The 26,755-nt window shown below is 37.6% G+C and overlaps 1 protein-coding gene and 2 pseudogenes across 1 annotated transcript in view; all 3 read left to right on the top strand.

Annotated features, from left to right (window-relative positions):
- The window catches only part of RBKS (ribokinase), a 109,935-nt gene that overhangs the window by 4,630 nt on the left and 78,550 nt on the right, over nt 1–26,755 (top strand). The window lies entirely within an intron of this gene.
- Nucleotides 12,354–14,164, top strand: LOC119516948 (annotated as a pseudogene).
- On the top strand, nt 15,166–17,064 carry LOC119516335 (annotated as a pseudogene).

Below are 26,755 nucleotides of genomic sequence, written 5' to 3'. Positions count from 1 at the left end.
CCACATTGCAAAGGTAAGAGAAATCAAGCCTATTCTTGTGGAGAATAAACTCAAAGTTCCTCCCAAGACAATTTCCATGAGAAGCCAACAACAACAACAACAAAAAGCCGCAAACTTTTTTGGACATGAGACTCAGACCTTGGTTAGTCATGCCTTTCCTTAATAGTACTTATTTCTTGTAATGTGTCCCACCCATTTTTAAAAATTATTCATTCAACAAATATTTATTGAATTTATACTGTATGCCAGTCACTGTCCTAGGTGATGAGAATGTAGCAATGAACAACACAGACAAAATCTGTCTCATGGAGCATGCCTTCTAGTAGGGGTGACAGAATAGCAATAGAAATAAGTAAAACACATAGCATATTAGAGAAATGCAAAAGAGAAAAATAAAGCAAGGAAAGGGGGTGGGAGTTGTCATTTTAGATCACTAGCCATAGAAAGCCTCACTGAGAAAGTGATTTTTAGTAAAGATCTGAAGGAAAAGAGGAAGGAAACCATGCAGATACCTGGGGGTAGAGTATATGCAAAGGTCCTGAAGCAGGAGGATGTCTGTTATGTTCAATGAACATTAAGTTGTCCAATGTGGCAAATGAAGGGGGGGGGGAAGAGGAAAGGGCAATTAGTGATTCGAGAGCATAAGGTCATACTCTAAAGGCAATTAAAAAGCTGTTGGAGAGTTTGAGCAGAGAAATGACATAATCTGAATTAAATTTTAATAGGCTTGCTCTGGGAACTAGGTGAGAATAGACTGAAAGGGAGCCAAGACAGAAGTGGGGAGATCAGATCAGAGTCAATTGCACTAATCTAGTCAAGAAACAATGGTAGCCTGAAAGCAGTACAAGAAGGAAGAAGTGAGCATATTTTGATTATATTTTGAAGGTAGAACTGACAGAATTTGCGGAGGTTTAAGAATAAAAGAAGAGAAGAATAAGAGATAGGAATGTGATAGAGTACTCAAAGTTCTATGGCCTCTGCAACTGGAAGACGAAGTTGACCTTTGCTGAGATACAGAAGATTGTAACAGAGCAACATGGGTGGGGGGGAGGGCAGTATCAGGAGCACAGGGTGGACAGATGAGGTTTGAGAAGCTATTGGATATCCAAGTGAAAAGATCAAGAGACAGTTAAGATGTATGAGTCTGGAGTTCGGGGGAGAGGTCTACCCTGAAGATGTAAATTTGAAAAACATACATGTATAGATGGTATTTAAAGCCATGAGACAAGATGAGAACCCTGAGAGTTTGAGCTTCTAGGGCTTTCCAACATTGAGATGATACATATTTCACAATATCTCCTGTCTCCCTACAGTCTCTTTGTACCCCTAAAACTTGCTTTGAGGCAAGCTTAACACAAACCTGTGTTTGCATTTCCATGGTAATAGACCGTGATGTCAACTAGAACACTATTTTCCTTTTACATGCTGCTAATTAAAAGTGATGACTTGAGAGATAAGGCTCTTGTTCACCCAAGCATTTAAATTTAATCCTTGGCAAGTGGGGAAATGATTGCTTAATTCTTAAGAGATTTTAATTGAATAGTGGAATAAATGAATTTAGAAGCCTTTAAATCCAAAATGGATGAAGCACTGGATCTAGATTACTTTAAAAAAAAAAAAAAAAAAAAAAAAAGTCAACATTTTACGCTGTGCCTGGAAAAAGTTATGTGTTTGGCATTTGACAGTACACTCCAAACTTATCTTACCAAAAGCCTCTTCACTTGTCATATCTAGAACAGAAAAATCTCTTTTGCAGTCACATTTTCAGGAAAGTAAAAGTCAAAAGTATTCTTGATCTGAAAAGTATTATGCTTTCCTAATATTCACTATTTGCCAATATTTCATCCTTTATGCTCCTTAGATTGGTCTTAAAGTTGCTTATCAGTTACCAATAATTTTTTTAAATTAGTATCTAGTCAAACATGTGTCTGTCAATTGTACTGTATTCTCTAATTTCAAAGGAAATAATTCATGAGGGATTTGATAAATTTGGTTCCTTTGATGAAAATATGTGCAAAAAAAGGTAAATTACATGTATTAACCCTACTATATACTAAGCAGACACTTTAACAGTCCTTTTCCAGTTTTTTTGCTTGTAAAAAAATCATATTCCTTAACAAACCAAAATAAATTAATGTTATCAAATAATTAAAAGGTGATCAAGTCCTTTCCAGGTAAAAAAAATAAAATAAAATCCCAAATTTTGTTTTGAGGCTTGAGAAAAATATGCATGCGTTTCCATAATTATAGTGGAGAACCAATGACAAATTTAGCTCAGGAAACTCACAACTATTTATTGGAGATAAATTACAGTTAGAAGATATTAAATATTTATAACATTAAATATTAAAAGACAAAACAAAAACTTCCATTTACTCTTAAAGAGAAAATCACAGAAACTACAGAAACTCAACAACCCGTGTAATAAAGATGTTTATAATGTAGTAAAGGTGTTGTCAGGGAACTTAAACACTATGGAATTAGATACTTTTAGAGTAGGAAAGAACCTTTGAGTTCATTTTTGTGTTGTATCCCGCCCATTAGAAATCTAGGAAAAACAAGGTTGCAAAAGTTAAGTGATTTGTCTCCAGCAAATACATAGTTACTGTCCAAGGCAGAATTAAAATTCAATCTCTTGACTCAAATACTAACACATTATTGTGAAATTTTAAGTGGCATTTGAGAGGTTTGAAATTTATTAGCAAGAGATAAAAGGTGTTCAAAAGTGCTAATAAGGAATGAGTTTCTCAGAAAAAAGCTAATAATGTCATTATCTGTGTCAAAGAACATCCCCTAGAAAAGTCTCTCCTTAGAAAGAGCTAATAAAAGCACAGATTCCACTTTGTTTGGAAATCTGGAGGATGACAGACACTGGCGGAGGACTCTACAAATGCTGAATTGAAGAAGGAGGAAAAAAACACCAAAAAAGGTAGAGGATCCATGACCTGGACCCACCAGTCCAGATCCCTCCCCTTCAAGTCCAGTGCAGTTTAAGAGTCACACAGAAGCAACACAGCCGGGGACCTCCTGCCATGGATACAGGCCACAGAGCCACTCACAGCAGCGAGTTAGAACCCCATGCCCATCCAGGCACAAGGACCCAAGATAGCAGAAACCCAGGGCAGGACACAAGCGGCTGACTAGCATGAACATGCAAAAAGGCCCCCAGGAAATAAAAGAGACCACAGCAGAACTGTTGGCAAGAGGTGCACACATTCAGCCTAGTCTCTGATTGCTGGACCATCTAAAGAAAAAACAGGCTTTTTTATATTGACCTAGTCTGGCTCCCCAGGGTGGGATACCCTAACGGGGAAGTAACTGGAGGCAGAAAAGCCTCAAGATAAAAATAAGAGGAAAACTAAACTGCTGTGAGGCAGGACAGGCACCAGAACTGGGAAGAGTAATAAAAAGGGGGCACTGAGTGAGGGAGAGAAATTAAACAAATCATAGGAACTGGGGGAAAACTTCTGCACAAAAGCAGAACGTATCAGGATTCATAACTAAGGAAGAGAGGAAAGGAAGCTTTCTCCTGGTGGCCAAACAATTGCACTTAAAAGGGCAATCTTAAATGTTCTACCACATATCCAGGGCAAGAATCAGGTGAGAAGACCTGAGAAAATCTGAACAAACCTAGGCTATTCTAAAGGCCCAGTACAAGTTGGACCAAGTGTCAAAGAAGAGCCTTAACACATAGCCAATCTCCAATAAAACCCTAGACAAGAGGGAGAAATTTACCTTCAGAAGAATAATCACATCAAAGTATCCACATTCTTAGGCATCAGCAAAAAATTACAGGCCATGCTATGAAACATGAAGATATGGCTTGGTCAAGGGAACAAATTAAAAGTTCAGAGGACTTACAGACTTTAGAACAATTAATCAAAGCAGTTCAAAGAAATCTCCTAAATCAATTCAAGAAGATGAAGGAAAATATGGATACAAATAAACTAATGGTGGATATAGAGCAAAAGGATATTAAGAAGACAATGTGTGAACAAAAAGAAGAATTAGAAAGCTTAAAAAGAAACCTAACAGAAATTATGGGGATGAAAGACACAATAATGGAGATTAAAAATACTCTTAGAGGCATACAATAGCATATTTGAACAGGCAGAAGAAAGAATCAGCAAATTAGAAGACAGAACAATCGAAATCATACAGTCAAAAAAAAAATGGCTGGAGAAAATAATAGAAAAAAATAAGCAGTATCTCAGGGACATGAATGACAGCATGAAGTGTACAACTATACACATCATGGGTGTCCCAGAAGGAGATGAGAAGGGAAAAGGAGCAGTAAGAATATTTGAGGAAATAATGGCCAAAAATTTCCCAACTCCTATGAAAGACATACATATCCAAAAAGCACAATATACTCCAAACAGAATAAACCATAATAGAACTGCTCTGAGACACATACTAATCAGAATGTGAAATGTTGAAAATAAAGAGAGGATTCTGAAAGCAACAAGAGAAAAGCAATTTGTCGCATTCAAGGGAGCCTCAATAAGACTGAGTGCCAACTTCTCAGTAGAAACCATGGAGGCAAAAAGGCAGTGGTATGATATATTTGAGGTACTGAAGGAGAAAACCTACCAGACAAAATTTCTTTATCTGGCAAAACTGCCCTTCAAAAATGAGGGAGAGTTTAAAACATTTACAGATAAACAGAAACTAAAAGAGTTCATCACAAAATGATCTGCCCTACAAGAATTGCTAAAAGGAGTCCTTCAGGTTGAAAGGAAAAGACAGGAGAGAGTGGCTTGGAACAATGTGAAGAGGTGAAGATCTTTAGTAATGTTAACTAAATGCGTAAATGCAAAACCCAATAGTACTGAATCCTCAATATGTATCTCTAATCTTTTAATTCATATAAGGGTTAGACTATAACTGAATAAGAAATAATCATATTTCCTCCTAATGAACTCATAAAATATAAAGAAGTAATGCAAATAAAACCAACATAAAGAGGGGAAATGGAGGGATCTGGGAACAGAGAACATATATGCTGCTGAAGTTAAGTTTTGGTATCTTTTCAAATCATTAGGGTATAGATGTATGTTGTATAATACAAACCCTAGGGTAACTACAAAAAAAACTATTTTAAAAATACACAGAAACAGAAATGAGAATGGGATGACTCAGATATATCACGAAAGAACAACTATACAGAAAAAGAGACTGCAATAAAGGAAAAGAGAGACAAAAATTTTTTAAGACCTAAAAACCAAAGGACACAATGGCTAGAGTACGTACTGCTTTTACAGTACCAACACTGAATGTTAATGGCTTAAACTCTCCAATCAAAAGACAGATTGGCAAAATGGATTAAAAACAACAATCCAACTAGATGTTGTTTAGAACAGACTCACTTTAGACCCAAAGACACAAATAAGTTGAAAGTGAAAGTAGAGAAAAGATAATCCATGCAAATAGTAATCAAGAGACCTGTAGTAGCTATACTAGTATCAGACAAAATGGACTTTAACACAAAAGCTGGTATAAAAGACAAAGAAGGACACTGTATATTAATAAAGGAGTTAATCCACCAAGATGAAATAGCAATCATAACTATGCATCTGTCCACGATGCTCCAAAATACATGAAGCAAACACTGGCAAAACTAAAGGGAGAAGTAGACACCTCTACAATGATTGTTGGAGACTTCAGTACACCACTCTCATCAATAGATAGATCAATAAGGAAACAGAACTTGAATAATATGTAAGTGAACTAGACCTAACGGAAATATACAGAACATTGCACCCCAAAAAACCAGGATGCACATGGATCATTTTCCAGAATAGAACACATGTTGGGTCACAAGACAAGTTTCAATAAATTTTAAAAAATTGAAATTATACAAAGTATCTTCTCTGACCACAATGGACTGAAGCTGGAAATCAGTAACAGGCAGAGCACTACAAAATCCAGAAATCTATGGAAGTGAAATAACACACTATTAATCAATGGGTCAAAAAGAAGAAATCACAAGGGAAATCAGTAAATATCTTGAGACTAATGAAAGCAAAAACATTTTACATCTGTTTTTTTAACTCTGGTTTAAAAAGTTGTATCTGTAGAGTATTATAGAAATAAAATTGATTTTTTTACTGAAATAAGTCTTCATTCTCCAGTGAGAAACACAGATTCAAGTTTTCACTTACCTAAGTTTTCAACCAGATACTCTGCCAAAAATCTTATAGTAACTCAACTTGAAAGTACTGTAGGCTATGTTAAAAGCAAAAGCCATTCCTTGATATTATGTCAAGGCCATAAAGACAAGAGACAGGGTATTATCTAGTTAGTGGTATTAACAGTTAAGAATAGTTAGACAATTTGTACTAATCAGGATTAAGCTTTGTTTGTTTTAAGTCTTTTCAAAACAGCACCGTACTTGCACTCCATGTTGCCCAAGAAGACAGACTATAGAATGTCTATGGGGGACCCTGATTCCAGCACAACCTTAACCCTGACATCTGCAACCAAGACAGTGTGCTACTTAACTGGTTAGCTCTTCAGGTTGGAATGAGCAGAGAATTATTTAAGTTACCTCAGATGATGGGGAATTTTTTTGTAAGGTGGCCCAAAAATAGCTGACAGCCAGGTCTCAGGAAGTGCAGGATCCAGAGGAAGGTTTTCCTGGACCCAAGAGACTTGATCGTTCTTGGATTTTTAAACTAATGCTCCATCATTACCTTGACTTGGCTACCCTCCACATATCTTACTCCACATCCTATTCTCTCTCTTATCTAATGGTAGTCTCCAGTAGTGTAGTACCTGCTGCCTCCCAGCCCTGCCAGTGTTTTGCCTTTTGTGGCCTCCTTTACACCCCATGACATCAATTCCGTTTCAGCTCCCCCCAAGAACTACTTCCTTCTCACCAGGTTTGTTAGTAAAGATTTCCAATAGAATGTTGTGAACCCAGCTTATCTTTTAGACTCAGGCTCTGAATAAATCACTGGCTGCTCTTGGGTCAGGTACCCAAGGTGCTTTCAGCTGTAGCTTGGGGAGCCCACAGGTCCCATGCCCCATAGCACTGGCCCTTCTGCAGGGACTCTAGTGGAGGCAGTGTTTCAGAGAAAGGGAAAAGGAGAATGGCTGCCATTCGGAGGCTTACTCTACAATTAATTTAACAAATGCCACCAAACATCCTTTTGATATAAGTATTATATTAATTAGTTGACTAATTAAAATTCTATTTGGGTTGGCAAATGATTATTTTTATCGATACTAGTATAAATAAAACTTTCTCATTAATTGGCCTAGTTTGCTTTCCAACTATAGTTTGGGTTGGCAAATGATTATTTTTATCGATACTAGTATAAATAAAACTTTCTCATTAATTGGCCTAGCTTGCTTTCCAACTATAGACATTTGCATAGACTTTCCCCCTAGCATAACATTATTTTTTATTCTCAAATTTATATTTAATTTTAATGTTCATTTTCCTTCTCAAATTAATCATCTCAGAGATGCATAGCATCTTGGAAAGTGTTAAAACAGATTAGGTTTTGTAAGTGATTTATTTCTTATGTTTGGTGCAAGAGGCAGATTCTGTCTCAACTCAGCCAAAGAGATTGAAATTATTTATTTTTAATGTACAAAATAAAAATTTGAGCAATGGCATACTGGTATCCTTAACATCTTGCCGAGCAAGTCATTAAAAAAGTTAGCAATTGTGACTCACTTTTTTGTTGTTGTTGTTAATCTTTTCATGGGAATTAATCATACATTCACAAGGTGGATATGACATACATGTATACTTTAATGGATAACAGAAAAACAAAAAACTAAACTAAAACTAAAAGCCTTCCACCACTGCCCGTCTTAAGAAATAAAGCATTGCCAGTGCCTTCAAAGCCTTCTTTAGGCCCCTCCTCAATCATGTAACATTATTCCCCCAGGAGATATTTACTATTCTGGATTTTCCTGTTTATCAGTTTGCTTTTATATTATAGTTTTACTCTCTATGCATGAACCTCTAAATAATGTTACTTAGCCTAGCTCATTTTTAATCTTTATGTAAATGGCATGGTGTTGTGGAGCTTGCTTTTAGTGCTTAGCAATTTTAAAAAACATCCATATTTCTACTATGTGACATTACATTGTATAAGTGTACAACAATTTTTTCCTTCTGTTGTCATAATTTTTCTCAGTTATTTTGCCATTATATGTAAGGTTGCTGTGGGCATTCTTATATGTGTCTCTGTAGCATGTGTACAGTCTAAGGCATGGGAATACGGGTATCCACGTCGCCAGCTTTCCTAGGTCATGCCAAAGTGTTTTCTGGATAGTTGTATTATTTCACACTGTCAACAGTGTGTATGAGTTTCTGTTGTCCACATCCTCCCCAACACTTGATATTATCAGACTTCTTATATTCTCCAGTCTGAGGCTTGTGAAATTTTCTCCAGAGCTGCTGTTAGTTACACTTAATTTTTTACAAATTACAAAAAGCCACCCCTTCCAGGCAGATGGGCAAGAGGAATAACATTGAGATTTCAGCCCGTTGCTCCCTCAGCAACTCCCTTGTTGGTGCTTGAATAATATGCACTACCAAACCCAGCAGCCCTGGTTAGCCCCAGTATTGGGATTTGAAGCCACATTTTTTTTTTTTAACTAAAAAATTTTAGAGTGCAGTTAATCCAAAACAAAGTAGGAAATGAGGAAAGAAGGAGCAAATGCAAATGCAAAAAAAAAAAGAGAGAGAAATAGAAAACAAATAGCAAAATACTATTAAACCCAAATATATCGATAAAAATGTTAAATGTAAAGGTCTAAACAACACTCCAATTAAAAAGCAGAAATTATCAGACTGGATGAAAAAGCAAGACCCAATTATATGCTGTCTATAGGAGACACATTTTCAACAGAAAGACATAGGTTAAAAGTAAATGGATGGAAAGAAGATGGTGGCATAGAGAGGAGTGGAAGCTAGTTAGTTCCCCTGGAACAACTATAAACAACCAGGAACAATTAGTAAATAATCTGGAATAACTGCCGGGGTACAAATGTGACTGTCCACACATCACACACCAACCTAGATTGGGAGGAATTCCCAAAATTGCACCACAGAATCTGTAAGTAAAAACTTCGGACCCAAGCCAAGACCCCCTCACCCCATGGCAGGCCAAACTGCAAAGCCTTGCTTATACAGAGCAGCACTCTCTGAACAAGTGACTATACCTCAGCCCAGCTCCAACTGAGGTTTTAATTAATAAATGGTGCCTGCTCAATACAAGCTACAAATCTCCAACAAGCAGACAGAGGCTTTTGGTGATAACTGACCTTGGAGAGCCAGAGGACCTCTCTGGAATAGAGGGGGGAGCCCAGAGGACCAGGTGCTATCTCTGGCCGATGGGTGAAACTGAGTTTGGCCACAGACTGGCCCTGAAGGGGGGCTTTCTGTCCCTTTTGCAGCTCAGTGGAGAAAGCCTCAGCCATTTTCAGTTCCCAGTGCTCTGACCCAGACAAAGGTGGAGATAGCAGAGTCAGAGAGACTATTCAAATGCAAATGATACTCCCTAGGGGGTGTATCTTCCTTAAGAGGAAAGAGGTGGTGACAAGCTCTACTACCACGTTCCATTCAGAACCAGACCCCAGGGCTGGGGGAAAACAGCCATGGGCCACACCCCCTTACACCAGTCTGTAGTCACAGGCTGACAGGCGCCACCTGCTAGGCAGAAAAGCACAGTGGCTTGAGGCCTCACTGAGTGTATCAGTCTTCTAAGACACACCCTCAGGGAGCTGATACTGAATATTTCCCCTTTATGAGACCTGAGCCCATTCTGGTCTGGGAAAACCTGATTGGGGTAACCAAGGAAACCAGATGCCTAAACAACAGAAAACAATAACCTGCACTAAGAAAAATGAAGTTATGGCCCAGTCAAAGGAATAAACTTACACTTCAATTGAGATACAGGAATTGAAACAACAAATACTAAATCAGTTCAAAGAGTTTAGGGATGATATGGCAAAAGTGATAAAACATGTAATAAAAACACTGGGTGTACGTAAGGTAGAAATAGAAAGTTCGAAGAAACAACTGGCAGAATCTATGGAAATGAAAGGCACAACACAAGAGATGAAAGACACGGTGGAGACATACAACAGCAGATCTCAAGAGGCAGAAGGAAACACTCAGGAACTGAAGAACAAGACACCTGAAAGCCTACACACAAAAGAACAGATAGAGGAAAGAATGGAAAAATATGAGCAATGTCTCTGGGAATTGAATGACAACATGAAACACAGGAATGTATGTGTCATGGGTGTCCCAGAAAGAGAAGAGAAGGGAAAAGGGGCAGAAGCAATAACAGAGGAAATAATCAATGAAAATTTCCCATCTCTTATGAAAGACATAAAATTACAGATCCAAAAAGTGCAGTGTACCCTAAACAGAATAGATCTGAATAGGCCTATGGCAAGACACATAATAATCAGAGTATCAAACATCAAAGATAAAGAGAGAATCCTGAAAGCAGCAAGAGAAAAGCAATCCATCACATACAAAGGAAGCTTGATAAGAATATGTGCGGATTTCTCAGTAGAAACCATGGAGGGAAGAAGGAAGTGGTGTGATATATTTAAAATATTGAAAGAGAAAAACTGCCAACCAAGAATCCCGTATCTGGTAAAACTGTCCTTCAAATATGAGGGATAGTTTAAAATATTCTCTGACAAACAGACAATGACAGAGTTTGTGAACAAGATACCTGCTCTACAGGAAATACTAAAGGGAGTAAAGGGAGCACTACAGACAGATAGGAAAAGACAGGAGTGAGAGGTTTGGAACACAGTTTTGGGTGATGGTAGCACAGCAATGTAGATACACTGAACAAAGATGACTGTGAGTATGGTTGAAAGAGGAAGGTTAGGAGCATGTGGGACACCAGAAGGAAAGTAGAAAGGTAAAGACTGGGACTGTATAACTCAGTGAAACCTAGGGTGCTCAACGATTGTGATAGAAGGTACAAATATGTTTTTACATGAGGTAGAATAAATGAATGTCAACATTGCAAGGTGTTAAAAATAGGGTGGGATTGGGGGAAAATACAATCAATGCAAACTGGAGACTACAATTAACAGAAACATTGTATTATGCTTCCTTTAATGTAACAGAAACAATGTACAAAAGCTAAATGCATATGGGAGGCATAGGGGAGGGGTATGGGACTGACTCTGGCAGTGGTGATTGTCTGCCTCTTTATTCTACTTTAGTTTAATGCTTTCTTTTCTTTTGTTGCTTCCTAGCTGTCAATGATTTTTTTTCTCTCTCCTTTTCCTTTTTCTTTTGTCTCTCTACCTTCTTTGACTCTTCCTCCTTTGTGGAAGAAATGGAGATGTCCTTATATAGATAAATTGGTGACTATTCAGGGAACCATCAATTGTTTACTTAGGATGAAATGTATGGTGTGTGAACAAAACCATCTTTTAAAAAAAAATGGGTTGATGAGGAAACCTTGAGGGCACTATATTGAGTGAAATAAGACAGACACATAGAGACTAATATTGCATGGTCTCACTGATATGAACTAATTATAATATGTAAACTCATAGACATGAAATATAAGTTACCAGGATATAGAACGAGACTAAAGAATGGGTAGTGGTTGCTTATTATGAGCAGAATGTTCAACTAGGGTGAACTTAAATGTTTGGAAATGGACAGAGGTGATGGTAGCACGTGTGAGAATAACTAGCACTTGCTGAACAGTCTGTGAATGGGGTGGAAAGGGGAAGCTCAGAGTCACGTATGTCACCAGAAGGAAAGTTGGAGGTTAAAAGATGGGAATGTATAAAACAGTGAATCTTGTGGTGAACAATGTCTGTGATTAACTGTACAAATATTAGAAATCCCTCTCACGAACTAGAACAAATGTATGACACTAAACTAGAAGTTAATAATAAAGGAGCATATAGGAAAAAGATATATAGCTATTGGAAACTGTATACTACAGTTAGTTGTATTTTAACATACTTTCATCAACAGTAACAAATGTACTACACCAATACTGAATCAGTAATGGGGGGGTGGTTAAGGGTATGGGAGGATTTGCGTTTCCTTTTTTTGTCTTTATTTCTTTTCTGGAGTAATGAAAATGTTCTAAAAATTGTGGTGATAGATGCACAGCTGTATGATGGTACCGTGGGCAATTGATTGTACACTTTGGGTCTTTGGATAGTTGTATGGTATGTGAACAATCTCAACTTGAAAAAAAAAAAAAAAGTTAATGGATGGATTCTGGTGGGGGGTGGGGAGAGAGGGGACAGGAAAATGATGAAGAAGGGGAGGTGGCCCAGGAAGGGGGTAGGGGCCTGGCGGGGCATCCAGTGGAGCTGGGGTCCCTGGGCTCTGTCTGAAGGAAACAAGGCAGCGCTCGCTAGGGCAGTGGAGGGGACAGAACAGGGCCAGCAGGCAGAACGGGTGGATTGGACCTTTTGGTGACTGCACCATCTGAGCTGGTCCTATGTGGCCGCACGTGCCTCTGATGAAGCTGCCCCGCATGCCTCCACCGATATTATAATCAGTGGGTAAAGTGGGGAAAATGTGGAACAACTTCAAATACAGGTGTCAGAGTCTCTTCAGTCTTGAGGGAGGAAGCCATAGTGAAAATGTGGACATGAGCAACAACAGATGTTTGTCTGTCAAGAGAAGGACATCTGTGTAGGAGACCCAACTCCTCAGCAGCAAAGCAGTCCCTGAAGAGAAAATGTGGCCTTACAGCTGGGATTTAGGCCCTTCAAAGAATTCTTCCAGGAGAAACCAGAACTGTGCCACTGAAGTCCCTCAGATTGTTGAAATAAGCACTGAAAAGGATGATTTGGGTGTCACCCCGGGAACACGACATGTACAACGAGACTCCTCCTCTCAACATGCTCCATGGCAGGGGGTGGGGGGTGTAGAACAGGTCCACATTCCTGTTCTACAAAGACACAAAGTTCATTGGATGCCAATAAAAAGTTTGGTAAGACTTGAAGTGGACTTCAATGGAGAGAAAGGCCATATGGCGTAAACGGTACACGCTATGGGTAGTGTTCCCAGCAGAACCATAGGAAGTCACTCTCTGAGACACAGCCTGCGAGATACTGTTGGGTTATGTATTCTCATGAGAACTTACTACAAGCAGCCAAAACTCCTCTTTTCTAATAAAAGAAAAATACATCTTTTTGAATTAATGATTGAGAAATGCCCTTTCCCTGCTGGCTCAGATTTAGCCCAAGAATGACATTTGATTAAACAGCATACAGCTCCTGTGAGCCCACATACCACATTTTTTAAATACATTTGATCCATCTTTGGTTTCTACAGAAAATGAAGGAGGTAGACTTAGAGAAGAAAGTGGCTTAATATTGAAGAAGGAGTTGATTCCCCTCCCAATGCACAAATACATACATTTGAAGCTACTGCACAGGTTAATCTACTATATAAACTGGGATCAAAGTTAGCTCTTGGAAAGACTGAAATAAGTGGGGGCAGTTCTGCAATTCCACAAGCTAATTGTGACTCAGAAGAGGACACAACCACTCCATGTTTGCACTCCAGAAGTAGAATAATGCCAGCTTTCAGAGACAGCCATGCCAGTTTTAGCAGACAGGGAGCTTGGAAGGTCCATACACAGATCAGTTACCTACACTGCCTTGTGCCCAATTTGCTTCAGATTACAGGTAATCCCTGTTATTGGGGAGTGATGGACCGTTATGAAGCAGAAGTCCTTTTTGAAAGAAAACGTGTAGGTGCATTTTTGCTCAGGGAACCCGCACAAAAGGACTACCTCTTCTCTCTAAGCTTCCGTCACTATGACAGATCCCTGCATGCCCACATTCAACAGTGGAATCACAACTTTAGTTTTGATACGCACAACCCGTGTGTATTTTATTCCTCCACTGTAACAGGACTTTGGAACATTACAAAGATCCCAATTATCACATGTTTTTTGAACCATTGCTTACTATATCATTAAATAGGACTTTTCCTTTTAGCCTGCGATATATATCTGCCATGCGGTAATCTGCAGATGCACTACATGTGATGGTATTGATGGGCTCCCTTTGCCATCAATATTACAGGGAAGTATCACAATAAAAAGTTAGGGTTTACCAGTTAGAATGAGAACCAGTCAAGGCAAAGTCAATTCTGCTGTCCCCAAAGGGCATGAACTAGGTCTGCTTTTAGGTGCATCAGACAGTTCACCTATAGCAAGTACACAAAGTGTGAGGTGTTTTCAATACAATATGTAAGCTTAGTGCTAGTATCTGGCAGGTGCAGTCTGCTATTACTTACTCGATAAACTTGGTGCCTACTGAAACAAGCAAGGATAGAGTTACAGGTATTCAGTGAGGCCTATAAAAACATTTTGCCAATTTAGCTAAAGGTTTGGTTTTTAATGGCTATGGTAACCAAGTGAAGCAACTCTGCAGCATTTGCTATGAAGAATTCTATTTCCTACTGAAGAACCAATTATTGATACTGGATGAGTACTTCAACAGTGTCACTAATGGTTGAAATTATTATTTTCTAAGAATTTTTCTGTAACCTTCCAGAAGTAGCGATATTTGTATTTATTATAACTCAAGCTTTGGAAGTCCAAAAAATAAAGACTGCCATTATTTTTTGTGCAATTTTCTGACCACAAGGCATAGTGCAGTTCACTTAAATGTTGATATAGGTTATAGTCAGTGCCCTTTTCTCTTCTGCAAAAGGTGCTGTTAAGTAAACCAAGTTTTCTAAATAGTAGTACTTAAAATTTCAGACTTAAAAAGTTAGTAGTAGAAATTTATTTAAAAGCCCTAAGTATTAATTTTTTAAATGAGTGTTTTAACTTAAAACAGACATTTGGAATAGCTCCTGCATGTGATTTTTTTTTAACTTGACATGTGCAATCTAATTGTTGATTCATTAAAGTTGGATCTTTTCCTATGCCCACAATGACGTTGTAAGCCATGAAAAAAATGAAGCTAAATGATGCCCAAATGAGTCAGGTAACAACTATAGTGGTTGCTGATGTCAAGATTATTTTAAAGTATAGTTAATAATTTGGATGGTGATATTTATCTCTGTTGAAAACTTGTAGCCAAACTGCTGAAGTACAATTTGTAGAATTTCAGTGCAGTTAATTTTAATGGAAAATCTGGAACTAAATTACAGATTTAAAGATAATTGTACAATAGTTGTATCTGTAAATAACTTAGCACCTTTTCTTCACTTAGAATATTATGCAATACTACCTGAGTCAGCTTCTTTTGAAAGTAATCCTGAGTTTTGGTGTTTGCTTCTTAGTATTGAACAGAATTTACTATTCTTTTCTAGACATTTGCACTAAAGTAGTCAACTCTTTTCTTGGGTTTTGTTAATGTGCTCTGTCCCACTGGTGAGTGCTCCTTAGTTTCCTTACCTGCTACTGCAGAATGTTATTTTATATTCCTTATGGCTGTTGCCAAGGCTACAAAAAAGAAAAGCTGTATTTATATGCAACACTAACCCTTTGACTGTTAATGTATGTTTCTTCTTGCTGTGCCTTATTATGGCTGCTTTTTATGTGCTAATAAAGTTATGTTTGGTGTACTCCTTGTGTATCTGCTGTTTTACACATTTGCAACAGTTGCTTGTATAAGTGGAATGGCTTCGGGTTTTTAAATAAGCATTACTTGGGGAGGCCATGTTTTGTTACCAGGAAGTGGTTTAAGTCATGGTGTGCGAATGTAGCTGGAACATGGAGAAGTATTTTATGTGTAGACATCTGAAAGACAAGGAATGATTTTGGTGAAAGAAGTCGTTGGGTACCAAAGGACATAGGAGGAGGAGAATTTAAGGCATCACTGGCATAGAAGCTGTTGGAAGAGTTGGATGCTTGGTTTTCCCAAATGCACGCTTTCTTGTTTTCTTCCGCACCAGGCTGAACCTCCTCAGCCCCCGAAGACTGTGGGTCCGAAGTGCTGGTCAAGAAGGAAGTGAATCTCTGCAAACAGGAGCACATGGTGGTGCTGAAAGGTTTGAGACTGCTGTCTAGAATGGAATGGGTAACTGGTACATTACTCTTTCTGATCAGTACTCCTGCAATCACCAGACGAAAATTAACCTCAGAAGCTGATGTACAGACTCTACTCAATCCTGTTGCCCCCCGATTTAAAGAGCCAGATCTTGTAATTTTAAATTACATTCTAGCTTTGAGTAACGCCACTAAGAAATTTTCTTTTCCTGAAGAGTAACTAGATTACTGCAGGATGACCACAGAAGCGATATTACATTATCAACCATATGAAAGTGACCCCACAAAACTGCCGAAAATTGCAGAAAAGGCAGTTCAAGACTTTCTTACTCATCCGCTATCGAAATTTATTGCTTGGTTTCCACATGATGGGTCCAAACTTCCACTAAAAACTAAAAGATCACCACCTGTGCTTTCTAGAGAGGCAGCTAAAGATGTGAAATGGTACTTAACCATTTCAGAACATGATGTTAAATCACAGAGTTATAATTGTACAGTACATCTATTGGAGTTTCAACCTAATTTGAAAATAAAGAACCACTTAATCTGGTCTCATGCTGAATGAGCAGACTAATTCTGGAAATATGAATAAACAATCAGAAAAAGGAAAAGGAAAAAGAAAAAGAGCACTTGAAGAGGTCTTGGAGTGTCTCAATTCCCAGCAGTAATTGTACTGAAAGGATTGCAAGATATTTTGGAAGACATTTGGGCAAAACTCAATCAGATTATCATGCACAATGAACTACTATCTTGTAATGCGACAATTCAGAGACATTTAGGCCAAATATAGGTTTTCTGTGATGTTGTGTACTTTGAGTATGTGGGAAATCTTCTTAAAAGAAGATTAGCTCTTACTGGGAAAATGAATTTATTTGTACATAAATGGTGTTATTTTTAGTGTGTAATGAATTTCACGGATTGTCAAAACAAATATTGTGAATGAACCCAGCAGGGACTGAAATAGTGCAATGAATAAATGTTTTACTGGTTTAAAAAAAAAAAAAATTACCAGACAACTTGCTATAGTTAATGCAGAATTGTTGTGCAGTCTAATTGACTTACCACCATAAGCTACCACTAAATTTAATGCTCTAGATCTTTCCAATCATAATCACACATACTGAAGAATAGTGTCTATGGCTGTTGGAAATTACTGTACAGTTTAGATTTTTAAAGAGAAATTTAGCAAATATCAATTAAACCTATTGATTTCCCTGCCTATACGTGAACATTGAAACCATCAATAGTATGCTGTAATAAATGCATCAGAACCAGGTTAAATGAAATCTTGTGAGTTAATAACAGATCAGCACCATTTGTTGGCTTGGGAACCATTTTAATTGATAATAAATGCCCAAAGTATAGAACTTTAACCAAAGACTTGGCCATTTTAAGGCAAAATAGGAGTTGAAGGGACTTATAATTCCTGTTAAATCTAGTAGAAGTCCCTGAGGGACATATACCAAACTGTTTGAGAACTTCATCCAAACTTACTTTAAAGAATTGTGTGCAATTAAGTTGCTATGACATAATTGTATTGCATAATTGTTGAGTCCATTTTCTTGAGCTTACAATATACCTGGAAAATAAATCTCTGAAAAAATAAAAGTCCATAATGATTATTAGAGAAGGACTGTATTATACAAGCAAGATTGTAAAAGAGATACCTTAAAACTCCAAGAAAGCACTTGATATTTTGTATGCTTGTAGCAAATTGATATTCTAATTGTAGTTTTATAGAAAGTATTAATGCATTTATGTATTTCAGAACTTTCATATGTTAAATGGAAATTGTTTTAAATGTGTATATATTTGAATTTATGTAAGCATGTATAGACTGTGCAAAAAGTCACTTTTGTTTCAGTTTGTTTGTAATATTAATATTCAACTTTTGGTTAAAAAGAATTCCTAAAATAAAAAAATAGTAAATGGGTAGATGGAAGAAAATAGTTTTAAATCGTCTGATAAGGTTCTGCTATCTAGAACATATAAAAAAGTTTTCCAATTCAACAGTAAAAAGACTAATTACCCAATTTTAAAATGAGCAAAGAATTTGAATACACATTCCTCCAAAGAAGATATACAAATGGCCAGTAAGCACATGAAAAGATGTGCAGTATCATTGGTCACAGTGGGTTGGCTTAACAGCAGGAAGTTGTCTTACAGTCTTGGAGACTAGAAGGCTTTCTTCCTCCTGTGGCCAGGAGCATTCTGGCAGGTTGACAATCCGTAGGGTTCCTTGGGCTTTTCTGTCACATGGTGATGTCCTCTCCTTTGCCTTCCAGCATCTCTTCCCCCAGGTGGCTTTCTCTTCATAAAGCCTCAAATAATAGAATTAGGACCCAACCTTATTTGGTTGGGCCACACCTTAACTAAAAATAACATCTTCAAGAGATTCTGTTTGCAATGGGCTCAAATCCACAGGAATAGATTAGGATTAAGAATATGTATTTTTTTCCTCGGGTATATAATTCAACCTACCACAGTGATGATGAGAAATTGAAACTTTCATTTTGCTGGTAGGAATATAAAATGATGCAGCACTTTTGGAAAAGTTTGACAGTTCCTCAAAAAGCTAAAATAGAAGTACCTTACGACCTAGCCATTCCACTCCCTGATAAATGCCCGAGAGATTGAAAAAATGTTCACACAAAAACTCATACTGTATTATTCATAACAGCCCAAAAGTAGAAATAACCCAAATGTCCATCAACTGATGAATGGATAAGCAAATTGTGGCATATCCATACATTGGAATATTATCCAGCCATAAAAAAAATGAAATTCTGGTAAATGCTGCCGCATGGATGAACTTCAAAAACATACCACTAAGTGAAAGAAACCAGATACAAAAGGCCGCATATTGTATGACTCCATTTATATGAAATGTCCAGAATAGGCAAATCCATAGAGTCACAAAGTAAATTAGTGGTTGCCAGGGTCTGGGAGGAGGGAGGAATGGGGAGCAACTGCTAATATGAGGTTTCTTTGTGGGGTGATGAAAATGTCGTGGAACTAGTGTGGTGATGGTTGCAGTCTTGTGAAAGTACTAAAAACCACTGAAGTGTACACTTGAAAATAGTGACTTTTATGATATGTGAATTCTCTCAATTAAGAAAAAGTAAACAGATGGAAAAAGTACATGATGCAATGCTATTCATGTGAAACTGGAGTGACTATATTCATATCAGACAAAGTAGACTTCACGACAAGGAATATTACCAGAGGTACAAAGAAGGACATTTCAGAATGAAAAAAAAAAAAAAAAGGCTCAATTCATGAAGATCCAAAAATTCTATGTATTAACGGTTTCAAAATGCATGAAGAAAAAACTGACTGAATGTGGCACTCCTCTCTTGGTGATGAACAGAAAAAGCACACTGAAAATCACTAAGGATATGCAAGAACGTGAACTACACTATCAATACTATTTACAAATCACTACACCCAACAGAGGCGGAATACACATTCTTTTCAAGTGCACATGGGGCATTCACCAAGGTAGACCATTAAATAAATCTCAACAAATTTAAATCAAAATCATACAAAGTATATTCTCTGACTAAAATGGAATTAAATTAGAAACCAATAACAAAAAAATAGTATCTGGAAAATCCTCCAAATGTTAGGAAGTTTAACAACACACTTTAAATAACCCATGGATCAAAGGAGAAATCACAAGTAAAATTAGAAAATATTTTTAACTGACAGATAATGAAGATACAGAATACCAGAATTTGTGAGATACAGCTAAAGCAGTGCTTAGACAGAAATATCTGGCTTTAAGTGCTTGTATTAGTAAAGAAGACCAGTCCAAAATCAGTGATCTAAGCTTCTACCTTAAGAAGCTAAAGAAAGAAGAGCAAATTCAACCTAAAGTAAGGTGAAAGAAGGAAATTATGAAGATAAGAATGGAAATCAGTGAAAGAAAAACGTAAAAGAGAAAAATCAGTGGAATCAAAAACTGGTTCTTTTAGGCCAGGCTTCAATTAGAGATATGAATGAAGCAGATCTGGTTAGGACTGGGGCAAACTGGGCCAAAGAGTAAAGGTCGATACTGACAGTGTTTTAAAACTTCAACTTCCACGTGAGACCAAGGGAAGAGATGTTTATTTGGTGCAGGATCTATATTTTCTAAACAATTTAATTTGTACAGTCCATTTGTTCAAACACCATAATTACATGGAACTTTGACTAGGAAGTGAGATCTGGTAGGTTTGTATAGGTTAGTGTGAAATAGCAACACATCTCAAAATAATTTAGACAGAGAATAAAAATATATATGCAGGGCCCCCCTGAGGAGCTGGGGGAAAATGTGGAAGTGTTGGACTTCCTCACCTGGATTGTTGCTGTTCTCACAATCATTGAGGACTGACAGTTTGGTATGCCAAGCCCTCTATCTTGGGGCTTGCCCTTAGGAAGCTCATTACTGCAAAGGAGAGGCTAAACTTGCTTATAATTGTGCCTAAGAGTTTCCCCGAGTACCTCTTTGTTGCGCAGATGTGGCCCTCTCTCTCTAGCTAAGCCAATTCAGCAGGTGAACTCACTGCCTTCCCCCCTACATGGGACCTGACTCCCAGGGATGAATCTGGACCCATTATCATGGGATTGAGTACACCTTGACCAAAAGGGGTGGGGGGGGGGCTGCGAAATGAAGTGAAATAAAGTTTCACTGGCTGAAAGATTCCAAGTGGAGTCGAGAGGTCACTCTGGTGGACATTCTTATGCACTATCTAGATAACCCTTCTTAGGTTTTAATGTATTGGAATAGCTAGAAGTAAATACCCGAAACTATCAAACTCCAGCCCAGTACCCTTGACTCTTGAAGACGATTGTATAACAATGTAGCTTACAAGGGGTGACAGTGTGATTGTGAAAACCTTGTGGATCACACTCCCTTTATCCAGTGTATGGATGGATGAGTAGAAAAATGGGGACAAAAACTAAATGCAAAATAGGGTGGGATTGGGGGAATGATTTGGGTGTTCTTTTCTTACTTTTATGTTTTATTCTTATTCTTTCTGGTGTAAGGAAAATGTTCAAAAATAGATTGGAGTGATGAATGCATAACTATATGATGGCACTGTGAACAGTTGATTGTATACCATGGATGATTGTTTGGTAGGTGAATATATCTCAATAAAACTGAATTTAATTTAAAAAAAAAACTGGTTCTTTTCAAAGATCCATAAAATTGATAAATCTAGCTAGACTGCTCAAGAAAAAAGGAGAGACGACTACAAGAAATGAAAAAAGAATCACTACAGATGCTGCAGACAGAAAATAATAAAAGAATATTATGAAAAAAACTGTAGAATAAATCAACAACTTTGAAAAAAATAGAAAAATGTCTTTAAAAACAAATTTTAAAAACTAACAGAAGAAGAAACTTAAAATATTAATACTCCTATACCTATTAAATAAATTGAATTTATATTTGAAAACTTTCTCGCAAAGAAAACCCCAGGCCTAGATGGCTTCCCTAGGGAATTCTATCAAATAGTTAATAAAGAAATAATACTAATCCAGTACAGACTCTTTTAGAAAATAGAAGTGAGAGGAACACTTCCCAACTCATTTTATGAGGCCAGCATTGAACTGATACCAGTGAAGATTGGGGCAGGATGGGGGGGATGATTTGGGTCTTCTTTTTTACTTCTGTTTCTTATTCTTATTTTTATTCTTTATGGTGTAAAAAAAATGTTCAAAAGTGGATTGGGGTGATGAAGGCACAACTGTATGACGGTACTGTGAACAGTTGAGTGTACACCATGTGAATATATTTCAATAAAACTGAATTTTAAAAACACACACACACTGATACCAGAACCAGAGACATTACTAGAAAAGACTACAAACTAATATCCCTAATGAATACAGATGCAAGAATCCTAAACAAAATATTAGCAATTTGAATCCAGCAGTCTATAAAAAGGATAATACATTATGAATAAGTGGATTTTACACCAAGAAAGAAATATTGATTTAACATTTGAAATCAATCGATGTAATTCCCCATCTGAACAGAATAAAAGAGATAAAACATTTGACAAAATTCAACATCCATTCTTGATTTTTTTAAAAATCTCTCAGCAATCTAGGAACAGAAGAGAATTTCATGAACCTGAAAAAAATGGTATCTTTGAAAAAGTTACAGCTAACCTGTTGCTTAAAGGTAGAAGATGAAAATTTCTTCCCTAAAGATCAGGAACAAAGTAAGAACACCTGATCTCACCATTTCTATGAAGGGCACAAGGTAACTTTGGTGAGATGGAAATACCCCATTACCTGGTTATGGTAATGGTTACCTAAGTATACATTTGTTAAAATGCATCTAAGTCTACACTTAAAATGGTTGCTTTTTTTCCTATGTTGGAACTGTAAAAAGAGATTATCTCCAGATTTTTTTTTTCTTCCTTCTGTTTTCAGTATTTTCTAAGTGCTCTGTACTGGTCATATTTTAGTTATAATTGAAATCTAAAATATTTCAAAATCAAGACTGTTATGCAAAGCTAATTTATGGTATTAGGAGTTAAGATAGTTGTCTCCCTGGAGGGTGGGGATGAGAAGGGGACATAGGTATTGGGTACTGGCAATTTTCCTTGTCCTAAGCAAGTTGTCGGTTTGTGTTCAGAATGTGAAATTTAAAAAGCTTTGACTTATGATATGGACCCTTTTCTGTATGTATGTTGTGTTTCAGTATAACTTAACTTTCAGTATAAAGTTGTTTAAAAAAAAAATTACTGTACACCAAAGTGTTCACATTGGGACAGCTGGGGATATAAAACGTGGCCCCTTGTGCAGATCTTACGTTGTGGTGGGGGATCTAGACAACTAACACATTTTTTATAACCTGTATTGTAATATCAGGTAGTGAAAAGTGCTATGAAGAAAATTGTTGGGAAGCAGTGCTTCATGAATGTTTTCATGTTTCTGCATGTTCAGGGCTTTCTGAGCAAAAATTGCTGGCACCTGAATTAAAAGACAGTTGACTAGGGAGCAAACCTTGGAAGTTAAAGATAGAGACCTATGAAGAAAGTTATAGGGATATCTCCCTGGAGACATTTGTTTATATTCCAGGGTCTGTACCCCTCGAGATGGTCCCCTCCCCTCCCCAGGGAGGATTTGTGTCCATTACAAAGCAACGGTCAGTATGTCCTGCTCTCCACCACACCACCCCTGTCCCCCAGGGGAGGAGGAGCAGCTGTATCAGCTGTTCTATATAAGCTCTGAAACTCATAATTTCGGGATTCCATTCCAGTCACGCAAACCCCCTCTGCAGGCCCAGGTGACATCTTCTGTCATCCTGTCACCCCATGGGGGAATTGGCAAAGGGAGAACTATGAGTAATTAGAAGACTGTCTCTGATCCAGAATTTGTCAGAATTTTCCTGTGTTTCCTGTCAGTTAATTAATTAATTCTTAAAAATTAAATCAGGAAATGGGGGTCTGCTGGTGGTCCCAGAAGACCTCTCTGAGGAGGTGACAGTTGAGCAGAGATGTGAATGGAGAGAAAATCTGGGAGCAGCCCATAACATATTCATCTTTGTTGTCTCTCTCAGTGCCTAGTACACTCGTTTACACATAAGTAAGTTTGAAAGAAATAGGGATCAGGAATATGGCACTCTGAAAGCCTGCCCATTTCTGGCTAGTGTATTGTTTTTCTCTTCTATAAATTCAAGAGTAGCTGCATCATCAGACAGAATGACTTTCTAGCCAGAGACTTTTTAGCTAAGAAAAGATACAGGCTAGAAATCAAAATCAGTTAGGAACTGTTTACAGCATAGTTCATATTTCATTTCTTTAAATAAGTCAAATATATGCATCTGCCAATTTAGGGCTCAGGATTTCTAGATGGGAGGCTGAGTTCTTTTTACAAAGAGGAAATAGATATCATTACTTTGATTCTGAAATCACTTTCATCCTTGTAAATGTGACATACACAAGTGCTGAGAAGGAATAGATAATGGTTGAAAAGTACAAACGGTTGGAATAATAAAGAAGCATAATGATTTTAATTGGGTAATAATTACTAGTGGGATCCCCTGTTACATAGGCTTGCAGTGTGTCAGAAGTTTGCAATCAGAGGAAGGGAAGATGGAATGCAAAAGCCAAAAAGCAACATACTCCTTGACTCTGGGCGGGAGCTGTTTATTAGCATGTTCTCATTGGTTGAAAGACTTCTCATCCCCACATCACCGGGTCACTCCTTCTTCTGCTATGAGTAATCTCTGAGAATCTGTAACAACCACTTCATTGTTAAGAAGTTAAAAGCAATTAATAATTGTTCTGATAACACCTGTCAGTGAAATAACTCAGAGCACAAAACCCAGGCATTTAAGGAGTTGACAGGTGTTATTAAACCTGTTTTGCAAGAGAAGGAGCTGGTTCACAAGGGAAAAGCTGTCAAAGGTAGTACAATTGGTAAGGGGCTCAGCCCCTCCCCCCCACCTCCCACGCCCGGGCTCCAACCACATGGCCTCCCACAGAGGGAAGACTGTTGGGCCATAGTGAACATCTGTCAGTGTTTCCTTCTGTACATCTTTAAAACGTTATGACATTCTTTAAGCTATGAATTTGTTTGAAACTTGGCCAAAATATTTCTCCTGCCTGGTCTTCTCTGTACGGTTCTGTCCCTCATTCGGAAATGTTCCACTCTAAACGGAGGCAAGAGTGTATGTCTTCCCTCTTGAGCACTTTAATTGGTCTATTTTGTCACTCTTTTAAACCTCGTGTTTAAATTTGGTGCCTCACGCAGGTCCTTCCTTGAACCTAAATATAATTTCACACCCTCAATGGGGACAAAAGATAGGAAAACCTAATTCAAAGTAAATTAGGATTTATAATTTCAGAAATTCTTCTGCCTGTTTGTAACTAACTTTCAAGTTCTGCTCCGTTCTCCACTCTTAGATTCATTTATTTAAAAAAAATTAAAGAAGCAATAAACTGTCTGCCTGAATTCTACAGAGAACAGAGGCTAAAACAAAGCCGTAGGTTCAATATTCTATTCGCGACTGTGATCCAGAGAGCAAGAAAGCAGAGAAAGAAGAACCGAAGACGCTTTACATTTTCAAGTTGGCTACCCCTCAGACCACCCAAAGAGCCGTAACAAAGAAACAGAGAAGCTCCTGGCCTGGGAAGAGGGTCACACCCAGCCAAGCTCTGTCAGGTTGCACCAAAGGAAGCCAGCTGGAGCCCACAAAGAACTGGTCACCACAGCAGTACCTAGAAAAACACTCAAGGGAGTCCTGGAGAATCTGAGGTACTGACAAGGCATACCCCAGAACATAAATATATTCTTGTTATATAGACGTACAGAAGTATATAAAGTAAACCATGAAAAATTGCTCCCTAAACCCAACCCTCTCTATGAGTAACCGCCATTAACATTTTGTTTTCTGTGCATTCATATACATCATATGGGAGCATATACACGTCTTTTTCCTTTGGAAAAACATGAATCGGATGATACTAATCTTGTCCTGTGACATGTTTTCTTCACTCATGTATTACCTGCATCAGGGTAAGGTTTTATCCCATTGTCAGCAAGTTGATTTTGCCCTGTAGGAGGTACATTGGGAAGCACAGAATTAATATTTGTTAAATTCATGCATGAATGAAAGAATGATGGCATGAGTTATACTAGAGTTCTTGCTTGTGGAAGAGGAATGCTGCTAATATTGGGGTGACTGGGGGCCAGAGTTGGTAAAACATGGAATTGTTATTGCCTGGCAGGTGCAGTCATCCCTACCAGCTTCCTCCTCCTCCTTCCCTTCATAGACACCTCCATATCCTCAACCTGGAAGCCAGAATGGATGCTGTACAGGGCAAACTTGACAGAGGGAGACAAAGGGGAACTTACAAAGATTCACTCAATCAGCAAGTATCTGTTAACCTCATACAGAGTGCCAGACGCTTATGGATAAAATGGCAGATATGACAGACATGGTCCCTACCCTCATGCAATTTACATTCTAACAAAGAGAATAAAAAATCAAGAGAAGAAGGAGGTAACAGTAGGGGGATAGATGCAGAAGGAAAAGAAAAGAAACCAGAATACCAAAGGATTGAGGGATTTTAATGATCGCTGAATTGCTGTGGTGCTTTTGTTAATATAAGTTTTTTAGAAATGAGTTTAAATCCCAGCCATCTGCTCCACATCAAACACACATATGCCGTATCCCTGATTACCTCCCACCCTTCCACACACACACACACATACACATCCCAATAGTAGACTGGTGATATATTTTTCGTGATTTCCCACAGTTGATTAAAAAAATTCACATGATTCAAACCAGTGAATCGTGAACCAGATCTAAGTATAAGTATAGTGAAAGTCGTAAGTTTCTTCAGTGACAGTCTTACTAATTAAGTTATTTGGCCTGTTGTTAGCCATATTGGATTTTTTTTTCTTTGTAAGATAGTTATGAATGTTGTTTGTAGCAGCAATAAGCCAAGAATTCACATACTCAATCTCACAGATTACTCATCATTGCCTGTTCATAACAGAATCCTAAAATGTTTAAGATTTCTGATGCAAATCAAAATCTTATAATCACTTGTCATTGCTAAATTAAATGACAGGATAATAACATTACATCAAAACCATTTTCCTCTTGATTGAGTACTTTTTCAGAAGTGAACCTTCTAGAGGTATATTTTTTCATCAGTACTATAAATGCATTTAGAAGCCAAGATAAAAATAGAATTGACAAGGGGAGGAGTGGGATGTTTTCAAATTATTGATGAATCTCTTTTTGAATC

The sequence above is a fragment of the Choloepus didactylus genome, chromosome 20 (genome assembly GCF_015220235.1).
Source record: "Choloepus didactylus isolate mChoDid1 chromosome 20, mChoDid1.pri, whole genome shotgun sequence".
NCBI classification, from domain to species: Eukaryota; Metazoa; Chordata; class Mammalia; order Pilosa; family Megalonychidae; genus Choloepus; species Choloepus didactylus.
The sequence above is the reverse complement of the archived record's forward strand: the minus strand, read 5'-3'. Positions and strand labels throughout refer to the sequence as shown.